The sequence below is a fragment of the Excalfactoria chinensis genome, chromosome 5 (assembly GCF_039878825.1).
Source record: "Excalfactoria chinensis isolate bCotChi1 chromosome 5, bCotChi1.hap2, whole genome shotgun sequence".
Lineage (NCBI taxonomy): Eukaryota > Metazoa > Chordata > Aves > Galliformes > Phasianidae > Excalfactoria > Excalfactoria chinensis.
Window position 1 is genome coordinate 750,522 of NC_092829.1, and position 12,920 is coordinate 763,441.

Genomic DNA, 12,920 nt, shown 5'->3' on the forward strand with positions numbered 1-12,920 from the left:
CACCTGATGCTCAACCTCCTGGTACCCACAATGCTCCTGCTCCCTTGCGCCACTTATCCCATCCCACACCGTCACTGTGCTCCCTCCTTTGCCACCTGAGATGCACCCCACAGACACCTCAAGGTCTCTGTGCAGAGGACAGCTGGAATAAGGAACGCAAACTTGCTGAGCTCAGTCAGCAAAATCAGATTGATGAGGACGGGCAGAAATCAGAGCAGCAACTGCCAGGTCTGCTCCTGCCACGTCTGCTCGTTAGCATGCAGCCAGAACCCCTCCTCGTGCATTGCCCTGCTCCAGATCTTGCTTTTCCAACACCGCCCTGCTGGTGCGGGAGGCAATCAGCCTTCATCACCAGTCAGAGCAATCGCTGTAATCAGCCACAGAAGGAGCGATTTGCCGTGCACCTGCACAAAGCAAGCAGGGTAAGGCTGCACTTAAAACAAAACAAATAGCTGACAAAGAAATGGCATTTGAAACCACGACGTTCCTCACGCAACCTGAGGCAGCCCTGGGGGGACGGGTGAGCAGTTACACACACGGCTGTGATGAGCCCATCAGGAACGATTCGTCCCTTTCTGCATCCGGGAAAAAAAAATAATGTGTCAGTTCTCTGCATTAAAATAAAGCAGCATCCATGTCACGTGCAACGAGCTGCTTGTCTTTTTGTTCTAGCACTGCCATACGTGCAGGTCAGTTTTGCATCTTCCACTCACCAGCATTCTGTTATCAGGACAGAACGCTGGAAGCCACGTGCAGCTAACAAAACAAGGTCTGCCAGGCTTCTGTCAGCATCTCAGACACCCAACAGACCGCTGGTGTCTCTGAGCGCACCAAGGCATCCCAAGCAGAGACTGTTATCTGGGACATGCACTGGAGAACTGCCTCCAGGAGGGAGCTGTGAAACACGACAGTACATTCACATGGCACTGCCGCAACATAGCAGTAGGCTTACTGACATGGCTGGTGGGGCCTGAGGAACTTGCAGCCTGAGCACCCACCTGGATCCAGCACCTGTGAACCCAGCTCTGGCCACAGCTCCACGCCTCACCCTTCCAGGTCTGGCAGCTTAAGGAGGTATTTGGCACCTGATACAGCAGCTCTATCCAGACACAGTTATAACCACAAAAATGTGACTAAGCGACTTCCTTGCTGAGCCAAGCCACAGAGGAGCAGGCTTCATGCTGGTCCCTACCACACCATGGCCCACACAGCAGGACCTGCTTGGGCTGGGAGGAGGCTCTTCAGTCAGCCTCCCCAAAACTGCTCTGAAATGGGTAAAAGCCACAGCAGCCTCAGCCCCAGTGCTCTGCAGGTACCTGCACAAATCTCTACTGGCTTTCCTCAAAGAACGGGGTATGGATAAATAAATGTGGAACCATTAAAGCTGGAAAAGATCCCCAACTCAACCCCAGCCAACCCCACTGTGCCCACATCCCTCAGTGCCACATCTCCACTGCCCCAGGGCACCTCCAGGGACGGTGAGCCCCCATTCCCTGTGTATCCTCCCAGCCTCTCAGCATCAATCCTGGCCAGTGGGTGATGTGGGGTGGGACGGGACAGCTGTCCTACAGACACACAATGAATCACCTGCACCTCTCAGGGGTGCTGCGTTTATCAAAGTTACACCAAGACTTCAACAGCTTTTCTCCTAACGAAGAGAATTAGAAAAAGTCACTACAAATCCACTTAGCACCGATGCAGCTCTGAAGCAGTGGCTTACTGTGCACGTGGGGGATATTTATTTCCCCTCACGTAATTTACTTTATTCTCTCCACTGTTTTATTTGTATAGCAATTGTCTGCAGATAGATAGGAATTTCCAGACTGTCCCATTCTTCATTTTCTGAGTGCACACAGCAGGGCTGCTCCACCCCCACCAGGTGGGCTTTCATACAAAAGAGGAAATTATAACAGTACCCTAAAGATAATATCCTGAAGTTCTGCTATTGCTTCCTTTCATGTGCCCTTCTCACCCAGCCCAAAAGTTCACAACCCCCAGTGATGTGGCTCATTCCTGGAAATGAGCCCACAGTGTGGGTTGGAAATGTGTGGCTCCTGGTGCTTGGGCAGCATGTGGGGTGGGCAGCAGAGCCTCAGGGCACTGCAGTCCCCAGAGCTGTGACAGAGCCAGGAGAGCTGTCAAACCTCCACAGTGCACTGAGACAGTGCTGCATCGTGCACAGAGCAGCAGGGCAGCCCACGGCTGGATGGAGCCCCACGCTGGGCAGTAAGTACAATTTCAGTCTGATTTAAGCTTAAATGAGATGTGCCCGGGGAGCCCTACAGAGGGATCCACAGTTCTGCTGATAAGCCTCCATTCTGAACAAGCCCTGCATGCAGAATGGCTGGAATATGTGCTCCACTTGTGGGCTCACAGCTCCCACCATGCCTTGCTTTTATTTTACCGGAGGGCTTTGTCATTACCATAGGCAGCTCTTCAAGCATCCTCCAGCTGGCAGCTGCCTTAAGGAGAATAAAGCACAGAGAGCCCTGGGACAGCTGCTCTCCGCTTCCCAGGGCAGCACTGAACAGCCTGAGCCATTAGAACTCCCCCGGCACAGAAGCCCCGTGTGGGGAAGCTGGAGCCATCCCTGCTGCTCCCCAGCACTTTCTGATATACCCAAAGCCCACAAAGGCCCCTGGCTGCACTCTGAAACCGTACACAGCAAACAATTGACCAGGCTGGGCTGAGTTGCGTGCATCATTTCACACACATCAAATAGCAAACACGCTCCCAAGAAATGGCTATTGATATATCAAAGCGTCTCATTATTCACGCTGCCAGAGAGGTTGGTCCAGGTTAAAAGCTCACCTCCTCCATGAGGCTTCCCTGGGGCTGTGCTCAACAGAGCTGCTGCCAGGAAGCTGAAGGATGCAGACCTGTCTGCTCCCAGACAGCTGATGAGATGGGCTCCAGAATACTTAAAGTTTTACAGGGGAGAACAAGACGATGGCTGCGCACTTGTCTGCATCAATAAGCAGCTTTCTTCCTGCCGGATTTGGAGCACAGTGGGTTTCCTATTACACAGTGCAGGATTATTACAAGGAAGCAGATGTCAGCGTGGCACTGCTTCACTGAACCAGTCATTCCATTCCACCCTGTGTGTTCAGGAGGGTTCAGGAGCAGCCCTCCAGCCCCACACACTCCTGAGCTCCCTCCCTCGTGTACCCCTGACACTGCTCCCCCACCACCATGGCTTCAGGGGCAGAAAGCTTTTAGGAAGCTGTTGGTTCTTGATCTGCAGGGCAGCTGCTGAAATTCATTCCCAGTGCCCATGGTGGGGGATGGAGCTTCAGCACCAACAACCCCAGCACCAGTGACCGTGCACAGCCTCTGCTCACCTCCCCATGTTCACTCCATCCCTCGCAGTGCAGCCTTCAGTTCCCACATCCATTCCCTAATGCAGGCACTGATATCAGAAGCAGCTGAACTGCTCGGCCAACACTGATAACTGAGACACTTCAGGCAAGGAAATAAAATTCCAGCCCATGCAGTGACAGCCGAAAACCAGCAAAGGAGAGCTCAGAGGGGGCAGGGCTCCACCGAAAGGCAGCTCACCGCCTTGCTCTGATTGACCCGCAATTTATTGGTGTCTGGGCTGAAAGCAGCCCACATCGACAGAGATATAAGCCTTCCCATATGGAGATTGATTCAGTCCGACAGTAAATTCGAACAAAATGCTTCCTCCGGCTCCCTCCAGCCCTCATCTCCGCTGCTCTGGTAATCCAATTTCAGATCTGCATAGCAGACATTCAGCAGAGACTGCAGCAGAGAGAGGAGATCATTTCTGGATGCGATTCTAAATGATGTGGTGTGATCTTGGGTCTAACGTGAGGAAAGGCCAGCGTAGATTATGCAGAACAAATAAACTCTTGATTATCATTAGCTTCAGTGGAGCAATATGAAAATGAAGAATCAGCGTGCAGGGGTGGTCTGAGGAGGATAAGCTGCCCGGTGCCCTCAGGCTCCAGCAGCACCCAGCCCCATCCACTCAGGCAGATGTGCACTTTCAGCCAGGAATCAGCACTTCTCCATACAGAATTATACCCAGAGCTCTCTCGTTGATATGGCAGTGCTTCCTTTTGGTTGCTGTTTAAATGTGCTACCCACCTTCATGCTGCTCCCTTCCACGATGAAGGAGATGCATCTGCTTCCCTCTTCAACACCCAAAGCCAATTCTTCTGTTGCTCTTTCCAAATCTGTGAGGTCAGTGGCTGTGGCAGCGCTCCAGCCTAAAACCAGGTCAAACAGACATTAAGAGGTGCCTCTGGGCACTGAAGGGCTACTGAGACAGCGGGGCCACGGCTGGCGTGAGCTGTCGGAGGGCTCTGGGACACATCAGGATAAGTGGATTAGTGGGCAATGGGTTGGGGCTGGACTTGGTACCACAGACCAACCTCAGAGGGTCTATGATTCTCTGAAATCAAGTTCTCTGCTAAGCTTATGGAAAGAACCCAGAGTCCCAAGTGTTTGGAGCCCTGCCTGGTTTCAGCGCAACCAGCAATGCTGAGCCTTGGGGTGACACCCTCCCCCACGCACACACCCACCTGCAGGGCCACTGCTGGCCTCCCCACAAAGCACACACTGTATGACTGCCAGACTCCTGCTGCACAGGGTAAGGACTCAGCTGCAGGCAGCACCTGCTCATAAATGAGTCAGATTTAATGGCAAACTCAAGTTTGATCAGAAAGGCAGCGCCTGAGCTGTACGACAATGGCACGTGGTAAACAAATAGAACGCAAGACCAGAACTACTGAGATGTCAAAAGATGTAATTGTTAGAGGGGAAATTGTTAGAGGCTGTACTGCTCTATCTGAGCTCTGAAGGCTGTTAGCAGGCAGTAACACCAGCGCAAGGATGGCTGGGGACTATTAGCTTCAGCATCGTAATTACATGTCCTATTAGATCCTGAAACCTCTGAACCCACTATATGACATCAGTTGGGTTTTCACTCAGCCAGGGGGAAGCGGCTGCCGTGGCTCTGCTTTGCCCACCCTGGTGTCACTGCCCTCAGTGCTGCAGCACCACGTGCCTCACTCTGCTCTCCTCACCCTCCTGTAGGATCCTTTTTTCCTCCACTGCTTCTTTTCTTTCTTGTAATCATTTGCTCTGCTTTTTCTTTCCTGTTTACACAGAGCTTTGTCTACAGAGGCTCCAACATGCAAATTCATTCCCTCCAATCTGTGACACAAATAGCAATGCCTCCCTGTTTGTAGCACCAACCTGGAGCACATCCTCTAACTCTGAGCGGCCAACACGATTTCCTACTGCAATTCTGCTTCATGAGGGAGCCAAATAACAGCGGACTGCTGCTTAGAGATAGATGCACCTACTCTAGGGAACAGTTTACCCTCTGACTTTGCCAGGCCCCATGCCCAGCTGCTGCAACCCACACTCAGACATTCACATGGTATAGGGTTAAACCTGCCCCAAACAGCCACATGCAAACATCTAAATCAAAACGATGCCTCTTGAAAAGGATTAAGCTGCAGCGATGAGAGCAGATGCTGTTTTTGTGATATGTAAATATATTACATACACCACTGCCCTTTCTTCTCCCCCTCCAGAGCTTCCAACTCCAACTTTTGTTTGATATCTTTAGCAGTAATGACTTCATACAGCAGCTCAAGTGGCTTCTTTTTTTTTAAAGAAAAGTCATGTAATCCTCCCAGCTTAGCCTTTTAATTAAAGCAAAAACACGAACACTGAGCTCAAACAGGGTACTGACTACTGTGACTCTCCACAGAGATGGAGTTACCTTTGAATAACGTGGAGAGCTTCTCCTGCCACCAGGGCTGTGAATGGAAACTCCAAACATCCTCCCACGTGTCCCTTTTCTCCCATTTTCATTAGGGAAAAAGAACTTCCCTATGTCAGCAACCCAAAGTAAAGACAAGGTGCAGCTGGAAGGTCTCTGGTACCAGCACAGCACACAGCTGGGTGCTGCAGGGCTGCAGGACGCCCACAGGGATGGGATGCGCTCCCCCAGCCAGGCAGGGACTCCCAGCATGTGTCCCCACAGGGCTGCAGTGCTTCCTCTGCCCAGGGCAGAGCTCACTTGTGTATATCTACGTGCTGAGCCATTGCACCTCCATGTGCAGTGCGCCCAAGCCTACTACTTCTCACCAAAAAGCCAAGAGCATTTTAGGGAAGAACACATTAAATGCAAGCTGATATGAGGAAGCGTTATCTATCACTGCTCAGGGAGGGAAAGCAAGCTGCTTGATGCAGAGAGCACAGCTCCTCGGGCACGGAAGGCTCCTTGCTGCTTTCAGAACCTCATAAATAGCATCTAAAAGTAACTTAGAATTTCTCAGCTGTGAACCTGCTTTGCTAGACCACTCTCATAACCCCACCCAGCTCACAGCAAAGCTGTCTCACACCAGGACTGCCTGTTCTTTGCCTCAGCTGTTTGCTCCCTGCTCCAGGCACCATCAGGAGGGACCAAGAAGGCTTCTGCCTCTCAGCATCATCAAAGCACTGGCCGAGCCCAGCCAATTGCGGGTACTTGCAGGCCAGAACTGGTGAGCACTGACCTTAAATCCCCAATATTCAACACATCGACCATCAGCACTGCCCCACATAGCATCCCGGGGGAGGGAAATGGAAGGGGCAAGGGAAGATGTACAGACTGCTTCCTTCTCCCCTCCTCTCAAAGTAGAAACCCAATGAGAAGGAGGCACAGTTATCCACCAGCCACAAGAAATACATGTTAAAGTCACTGCTCAACATAAAGCAACAGGAAAACTTGTAGCATTAAGGACCATTTCTCCATCCCCCCTAAACGCCCTGTGGCTGTTCTGCCCTCTGCTCGGAGAGAGTGATAGTCACAGCTATTTGTTTCAAAGGGCAGGAAACAAAGTGCTCGAGTGCAGGGGAAAAAGAAGCCCAGAGACAATTCATCAGACTCAGATCAGAGATAGTTACAAACGTCTTCTGTGGCTGCACTTTGGAGGCCCTGTAAATCTGCAGCAGCAGACAGCGCGCTCCTGTGCCATCTGCTGCAGGTCGCTCCTTTGCTCACTGTCTGGAATAAAAGCTCAGTTCCCTGCAGGATTTTGTTCCTGAAGAGGAAAACCCTGCAGGTATCCTGGGGAAGTTCACACACTGGCACGTTATTGCAGGTGTAACTCCACCCAGACCTTAACTGGAAGGTATTTGGCACTACTGAGAGCAACACTTGAAAGTGAACGCTTAATGCTGCTAAGTTGGAAATGCTCCTATTAGATGGAGCAAATATTAAGGCAGTAATAAAAATCAAAATGCTTGGAATTGATTATTTATTTCCTACTTTCCATTCCAGCTAAAATCTCTTTAAAGAAAGCAGGAACTGCAGCACATGGCTGGGAGGTTCCATGCTGGAAAATGAGGCTGAAGAAAACATTTCCAAACACGTCCCCCAGTGTGGGAAATGAATCTGCTCTGGTGACCATCAAGTTCTTCAAGGTCTTCCTACAAGCCCAGGGTGCAGAGCAGCCCATCAAGACAGAGTCTCTCCCTTCTACTAACAGATATATATCCCGTATTGAGACAGGGAACCTAAAATCAGGTTTCTCTCTCCAAGCTGCAACAGCTACCAGGGCAGCACCCGACTGGAAGAGCTGAGAGAAGGAAACCCAGCACCACATGGGGAGGTCCCAGCTGGCAGCGGGGGCTCTGGATCCTTCTCTGTCCTGTGGCCAGGCCTGGGGACACTCCATGGGCACACTGACAGCTCCACGTTCTCCCCACACACACTACAATAGGAGAGGAGCAGGCTCTGCACGGCAGAGTCAGATCCATACTCCTAAAGCCAGTGCAAGACCAGCTCCCCAGTTCAGACAGCCAATTCCTCTCCCTCCTTGTGGACTCCCCATCACAATTATCTCAGCAGCCACAGCACAGGACTGTAAGAGGCTTTCGTCTCAAGCAGCCCAGCACCCTGGCAGACAGCTGGATCCAGCTCCCCTGCAGCAGGGCAGAGAAAAGCAGCCATAATTTCCACCTGAACACCACTTTGAAAGGCTTTAAATGCACCATTTTTGCTCCCTGAACTCTAGCAAGAGCTGCTGCATCCATATAAAACATGATAATAGGTGGTGGGCTCCACATTTTATATGCTGAGCCCACAGTATTAGCAGTGGTACCCTCCTCTTCCCATTAGTTCGGGTGGACCGTGAGCTGCAGTTTCACATCACGATCTCCTAGGAGATAATTAAGTACTTCTTTGAGCTCTTGGTCTCCTGGGAAGAGCCAGCAGCAGTAGTAGCAATAGACAGAAAGCACCGAGATGTCCTGCCACACCACACAGCTCACCTGCAGATTCAGAGCAGCACTCACCCCAAGGCAGCCACCAAGCCCTGTGTATGGGCTCTGCAAAGGAAAAGTGCACAAAGAGCAACCTGAGCACCAGAGCTCACGGCACAGCACTGACAGCTGCTTTCCCAATGGACTCCTAGAGCTCCAGTGCCTCTGAAATGCACACAGAGAACTCAGTGTGCTGCAGTGAATGCACCAGAGCACCTTCAGTCACATCAAGAGTCTTTCTGCCAGCCATGTACCTTCTAAGCATGGCGAGCAAACAAATGCTGAATCAGGAAAAAAACAAATTAATATAGCATAGTTAATTATGAATAGATCTGTACATGCTTCCTCCATAGTCCCGGCAGGCTGCTCATTTCCTTGAGCACTGCATGACAGGCTGCTGGGGTTCAGCATTTTGGACTGTGCAGTGCTCTGCCATGCCTGACGGCCCACCTTCATTTCCAACCCAACCCCACAGGACCAGCAGCCTCAGAGGGAGAACTGTGCTGGCCACCTGATCACATACACACGTGAGCAGCAGCTCCACAAGGAGCCAAGGGAGCCCCGTGCCAAGTGCATTATGTAAAGAAGGCCCCAATTAAAGCACGGATGCTCAGGAGGGAAAAGCTTTTCACCCTCATGCACATAAGAGTATCTTTTTTTCCCAGGCATTTTCTGAGTCCCAAAGTTCAAAAGCCCCGACAGCTCTCGGTGCTGTGAGCTCTTTGTGCTCACATCGCGGCTCTTCAGTCTCTTTCCCCACCGCAGGGCACAGAGATGAGTGGGAGTGCAGATGAGCCCATCACCAGCCCAGCCCCACCACCAGAAAGCTGCTTTAAAGGCTGCTGCCTCGCAGGGAGCCTCACCCCTCCTGGGCCCGCAGCTCCAATTTACATCAAAACACAGGTAATAAAAAACTCTCCTGGCTGTCAGCTGGCTGGAAACACCCACCGGCACAGTCAGAAATGCTGCGCTCTGTCCTACTTAAACTTAAACACGTTGGATGAAAAACAAGAGAGAGGAAAGCATGCCCATCCCAGACAGAGGCAGGCCTGCCCCGAGCAGCACAGCACTGCCAGTGTGCTCTGCTGCTACACCCACGGGGCACAGGTGCTTTATTCCCGTTATTTTAAAGCACTGAAGGAAATGGGCCATTAAGAAAAACAAGCGCTAATGAAGTCCTAGCAACAAAAGCAGCTGAAGGAGTTAAAGCAGCTGCCAGGGCTGCTTGCAACCCCAAACACAACCCCGCCAGCAGGAGTGGGCTGAGCCCTGCAGTGGGGAGCAGCGGCTGTGTGCTGCTGCACAGCAAGGATGATCGTCTGTCTCAGGTCTGGAGGTCTGCTGACTCCAGGCTCCTATGCCTGGGAGGACGGTTTGGACACCCTTATAGGTTTTCTCCATGTTGAATTGGTGCGATAAGAGATATATGAGCATAACGGTCCAGTTGGGTGTTGTGTTTGTGTAAACCGTGCCCTGAAGACCCAACACCAGGCTGGCTGCCCCATTGGTCAGAGTGTTTTTTCTCCCCAGCAATAATACTGGGGAGCCACAGCATAAAACTTCCATCAACTTATTTATGGTGCCACAGAAATGGGGCTCTTACCATAGGGATGCAATTGGACTTCACAAAAAGCAGCAGAGCTGCAGGTGGGCTCAGACAGCACCCAGCTTCTGAGAGCTGCCAGCAGCTTCCCAAAAAGACCACGTGGGTTCTTCTCCAGCCGCTCTCATACACAGAAGTGTTCAAGCCAACAGTTACAGCAGCAAGTACCAAAAATGCTGAGACCCTCTTGGTGCAACGTACCTCATTCAGTGTTGTGTGAGAGCCAGCTTGCTTGGCCCCATATGGAGGAAAGGCTTCCAGGGCACTACACAAGGCAGCTCCTCCATCATACTGGGCACCGCAGTATAAGAGCAGGCACACAGCATCCTGCAAGGCAGGGAAGGTCACACAGCTTTGGGCAGCTGCCCCTACTGCCAGGGAGCACCACAAGCAGGGCAGCAAAGAGCCAGGGGCTTACAGTGACCCTCCACAAGCAGAGCCCTCACCAACCTGGTACATCCAGCAGCATCCCAGTTAGGGGTTACAGCTCTGGTCATCAGTAGCAAAAGCTGGAGCACAGGGCAGCAAAAAGACAGAGCCACAGAAGCCCGGGCTCCCTTAGACACCAGGCAGACCTACAGCAGGTCTCTAACCAGAGAGAATAACAAGGATGGAGCTTAAATGGAGCCCAGCTCATGTCTGGGGTGGTGGAGCAGCTGGGGATGATTAGGACTTAGCAGTGCCACGTGTGCACTGAGCTGCTCTGTGCTGAGAGGTTCGGGGTTAGATTGCTGCTGCCGGTCCCCCTGTGCACTAAGGCAAGCAGAAAGTTGCTGTGAGTCCTTGGGGAGCAGATGTTTTTCACACCTGGAAATCCCCAAATGTATGTTGAAGTATAATTAGCCTGGCCACTATTTCTGGGCTTTTTGTCACACATTTTCTGCCTTGTGCAGGCAAAAAAAGAGCATGCATTGTATGGGAAATTGGTAATCACAGCCTGAAGCTCTGATTAATCAGCTGAGGCAAGTGCTGGGTCAGCTGTGGGAGCACAGGTGAGTGATGTAGCTGTGCTCCTGGAAGGGAGGGAGCTTGACTCCACCTCCTCTAGACCTCATTTAAGGGCTGACCACCACTAAGGCAGCATCTCTTGGAGGTTGCTCCCTGGTGGAGATTGCATCAGCATTTCCCAGTGAAAGCATCCGTATTGGTGAGTTTTTCCCTATAAGTAACCTTTTGAACATCTGTTACCATCTTTGTATTATTCCACCTTACAATGCATTCAGACTCTTGTATTTCTTATGCTCTAGCCCAGCTGTACCATCAGCTTAGTAATTCTGCATCTGCACATGCACCTAAAGGCTGACCTGTTCTTAGCATTGTGGAGGAAAGCAAAAATAACTCAGTAGCTTCCAGATGGAAGAAAAGCGCATTAATCACTTCATTAATCCAAGTGTAGCTCAGTCACCAAATGCACACACTCCTAAGGAAGACTAATGAAAATTTCCTCTTTGCAAAAGTCACTATTTGAGAAATGTGGATTTGTGATTTGAGCACCGGCCTGCAAGGATGCTGGTACCTGCAGCTGGTTGCTGGGAGGTGACCCTCTGGGTGCCCTGTGAGCACAGGGCAGGGAAGGCCACGTGCTGCTGTCCCCTGGGCTGTCTGCACTCTTTGCCCCAGGCTTGGCCAGCAGTCTATGTGTGAAGGATTGCTTGTGCCCACTTGTCCATCAGTGCCTGCCTGTCAGAGCCCTCTGAGGACTTTCAGTGCAACAGGTTTGCAAGTCAAAAATAGATGGTTTCCTGAGGTGACAGGTAATGGATTCTGAGTGGCCACTGATAAATGAACAAGCTTTGTTAGCACTAAGTAACTAGAGGCTAGCCAGTAATTAATTAACAACAGAGGGATGATATCAAGCTGCAACATCCCTGCAGATGGAAAGGAGGATGGGTCAGACCTATTTGGGGTGCCTTCTCTCAGCAAACATTGGCAAAGGCCCCATCTATCGCCTTGGTGAGATGGTGCCAGGTCCCATGTGTGCTGAAGGTGACCCTTACAAGGTTTGTTGTGTTATTAACTGAGGGAGAGGCTGAGGCACGTGATTGTCACAGAGGTGCAATTGCTCTTTGGGCTCAGGGTTCCCCACCACTCAGCAGGTGCCAGTGGTCACTGCAGTCACACAGCTCTGGCTTGACCCACGCTGTGACCACATAACCCAGCAGCCCAGCTCCCACCTTTGTTCAAGCACAGAGCAAGATAAGCACGTTATTTAAACCACGCTCTTGCTTAATCTCTGATTCTCTTCTGATATAGCTCTGTTCTGTGTGCCCTCAGCACAGCTCAACGGGCACGAAGAACAAAAAGCAAAGCCCAGCACAGGCTCTGTGCTTTGGTCCAAGACTTTTTCTCTGACTTCTTGAGTGAATTTGAAAGATGAAGCTAAGAATCCTAATTAAATCCACAGCTTTCCGATCTCAGGTACTGCCAGCGATTGCTCGGCCCTTTGCAGGAGCACAGAGGAGCTTTTGATGTTTCCAGGACTTCTCTTCCTATTTTCATTCTTGAAAGGCACTTTCTGCTCCTCATTCTGTCAGATGTAGACTCCAGGCACTGCAGCTTTTGCGACTCATACAAGGTTTTTTTCCGGCAGAGCTGACTTGCTCTTAGAAAAATAGTAACTCAGAAGTTTCTGTTTTCCCTCAGCCCTTGTTTTTCTTAGCGGTCTCCTGGGCTGCCTTTACTTTTATGCAAATGCTATGCGGTTATGCAAAAAGATCTAATTAGATTGATTGATACTGTCATATCAACAAAACCCAGACCTACTTTCAAGTCCCTGCGAAGCGCGTGTGCCAGGCAGGGTTATCATTGCAGGGGGTTCTTCAGGGACCTTCTTTGCATTCATTATTGTTGCAGAACCTGGGGCTGCTCCCCACGCGGCCCTTGCTGGAGATCAGGTTTCTCTCATCAGAGTTTTCACCTGTGGCTTTGAGTTATCTCATGGTTTTTGGCCAGCACTGCCGCAGTGAGGGAGGCAGTACCAGTGCATGCCTCCAGGCCCGGTGCTGCAGCCCAGCATATAATCCCATGATTT

At 51.1% G+C, this 12,920-nt stretch overlaps 1 long non-coding RNA gene across 1 annotated transcript; it reads right to left on the minus strand.

Moving 5' to 3' along the window:
* Positions 1-3,110: 3,110 nt before the first annotated feature.
* LOC140253393 (uncharacterized) lies at positions 3,111-10,502 on the minus strand. Its single transcript, XR_011903842.1, has 4 exons — positions 10,340-10,502; positions 10,091-10,216; positions 4,111-4,232; positions 3,111-3,762 (listed from the first exon to the last, which is right to left on the minus strand). It is a non-coding gene; the product is annotated as an uncharacterized lncRNA (long non-coding RNA).
* Between the last annotated feature and the right edge of the window lie 2,418 nt (positions 10,503-12,920).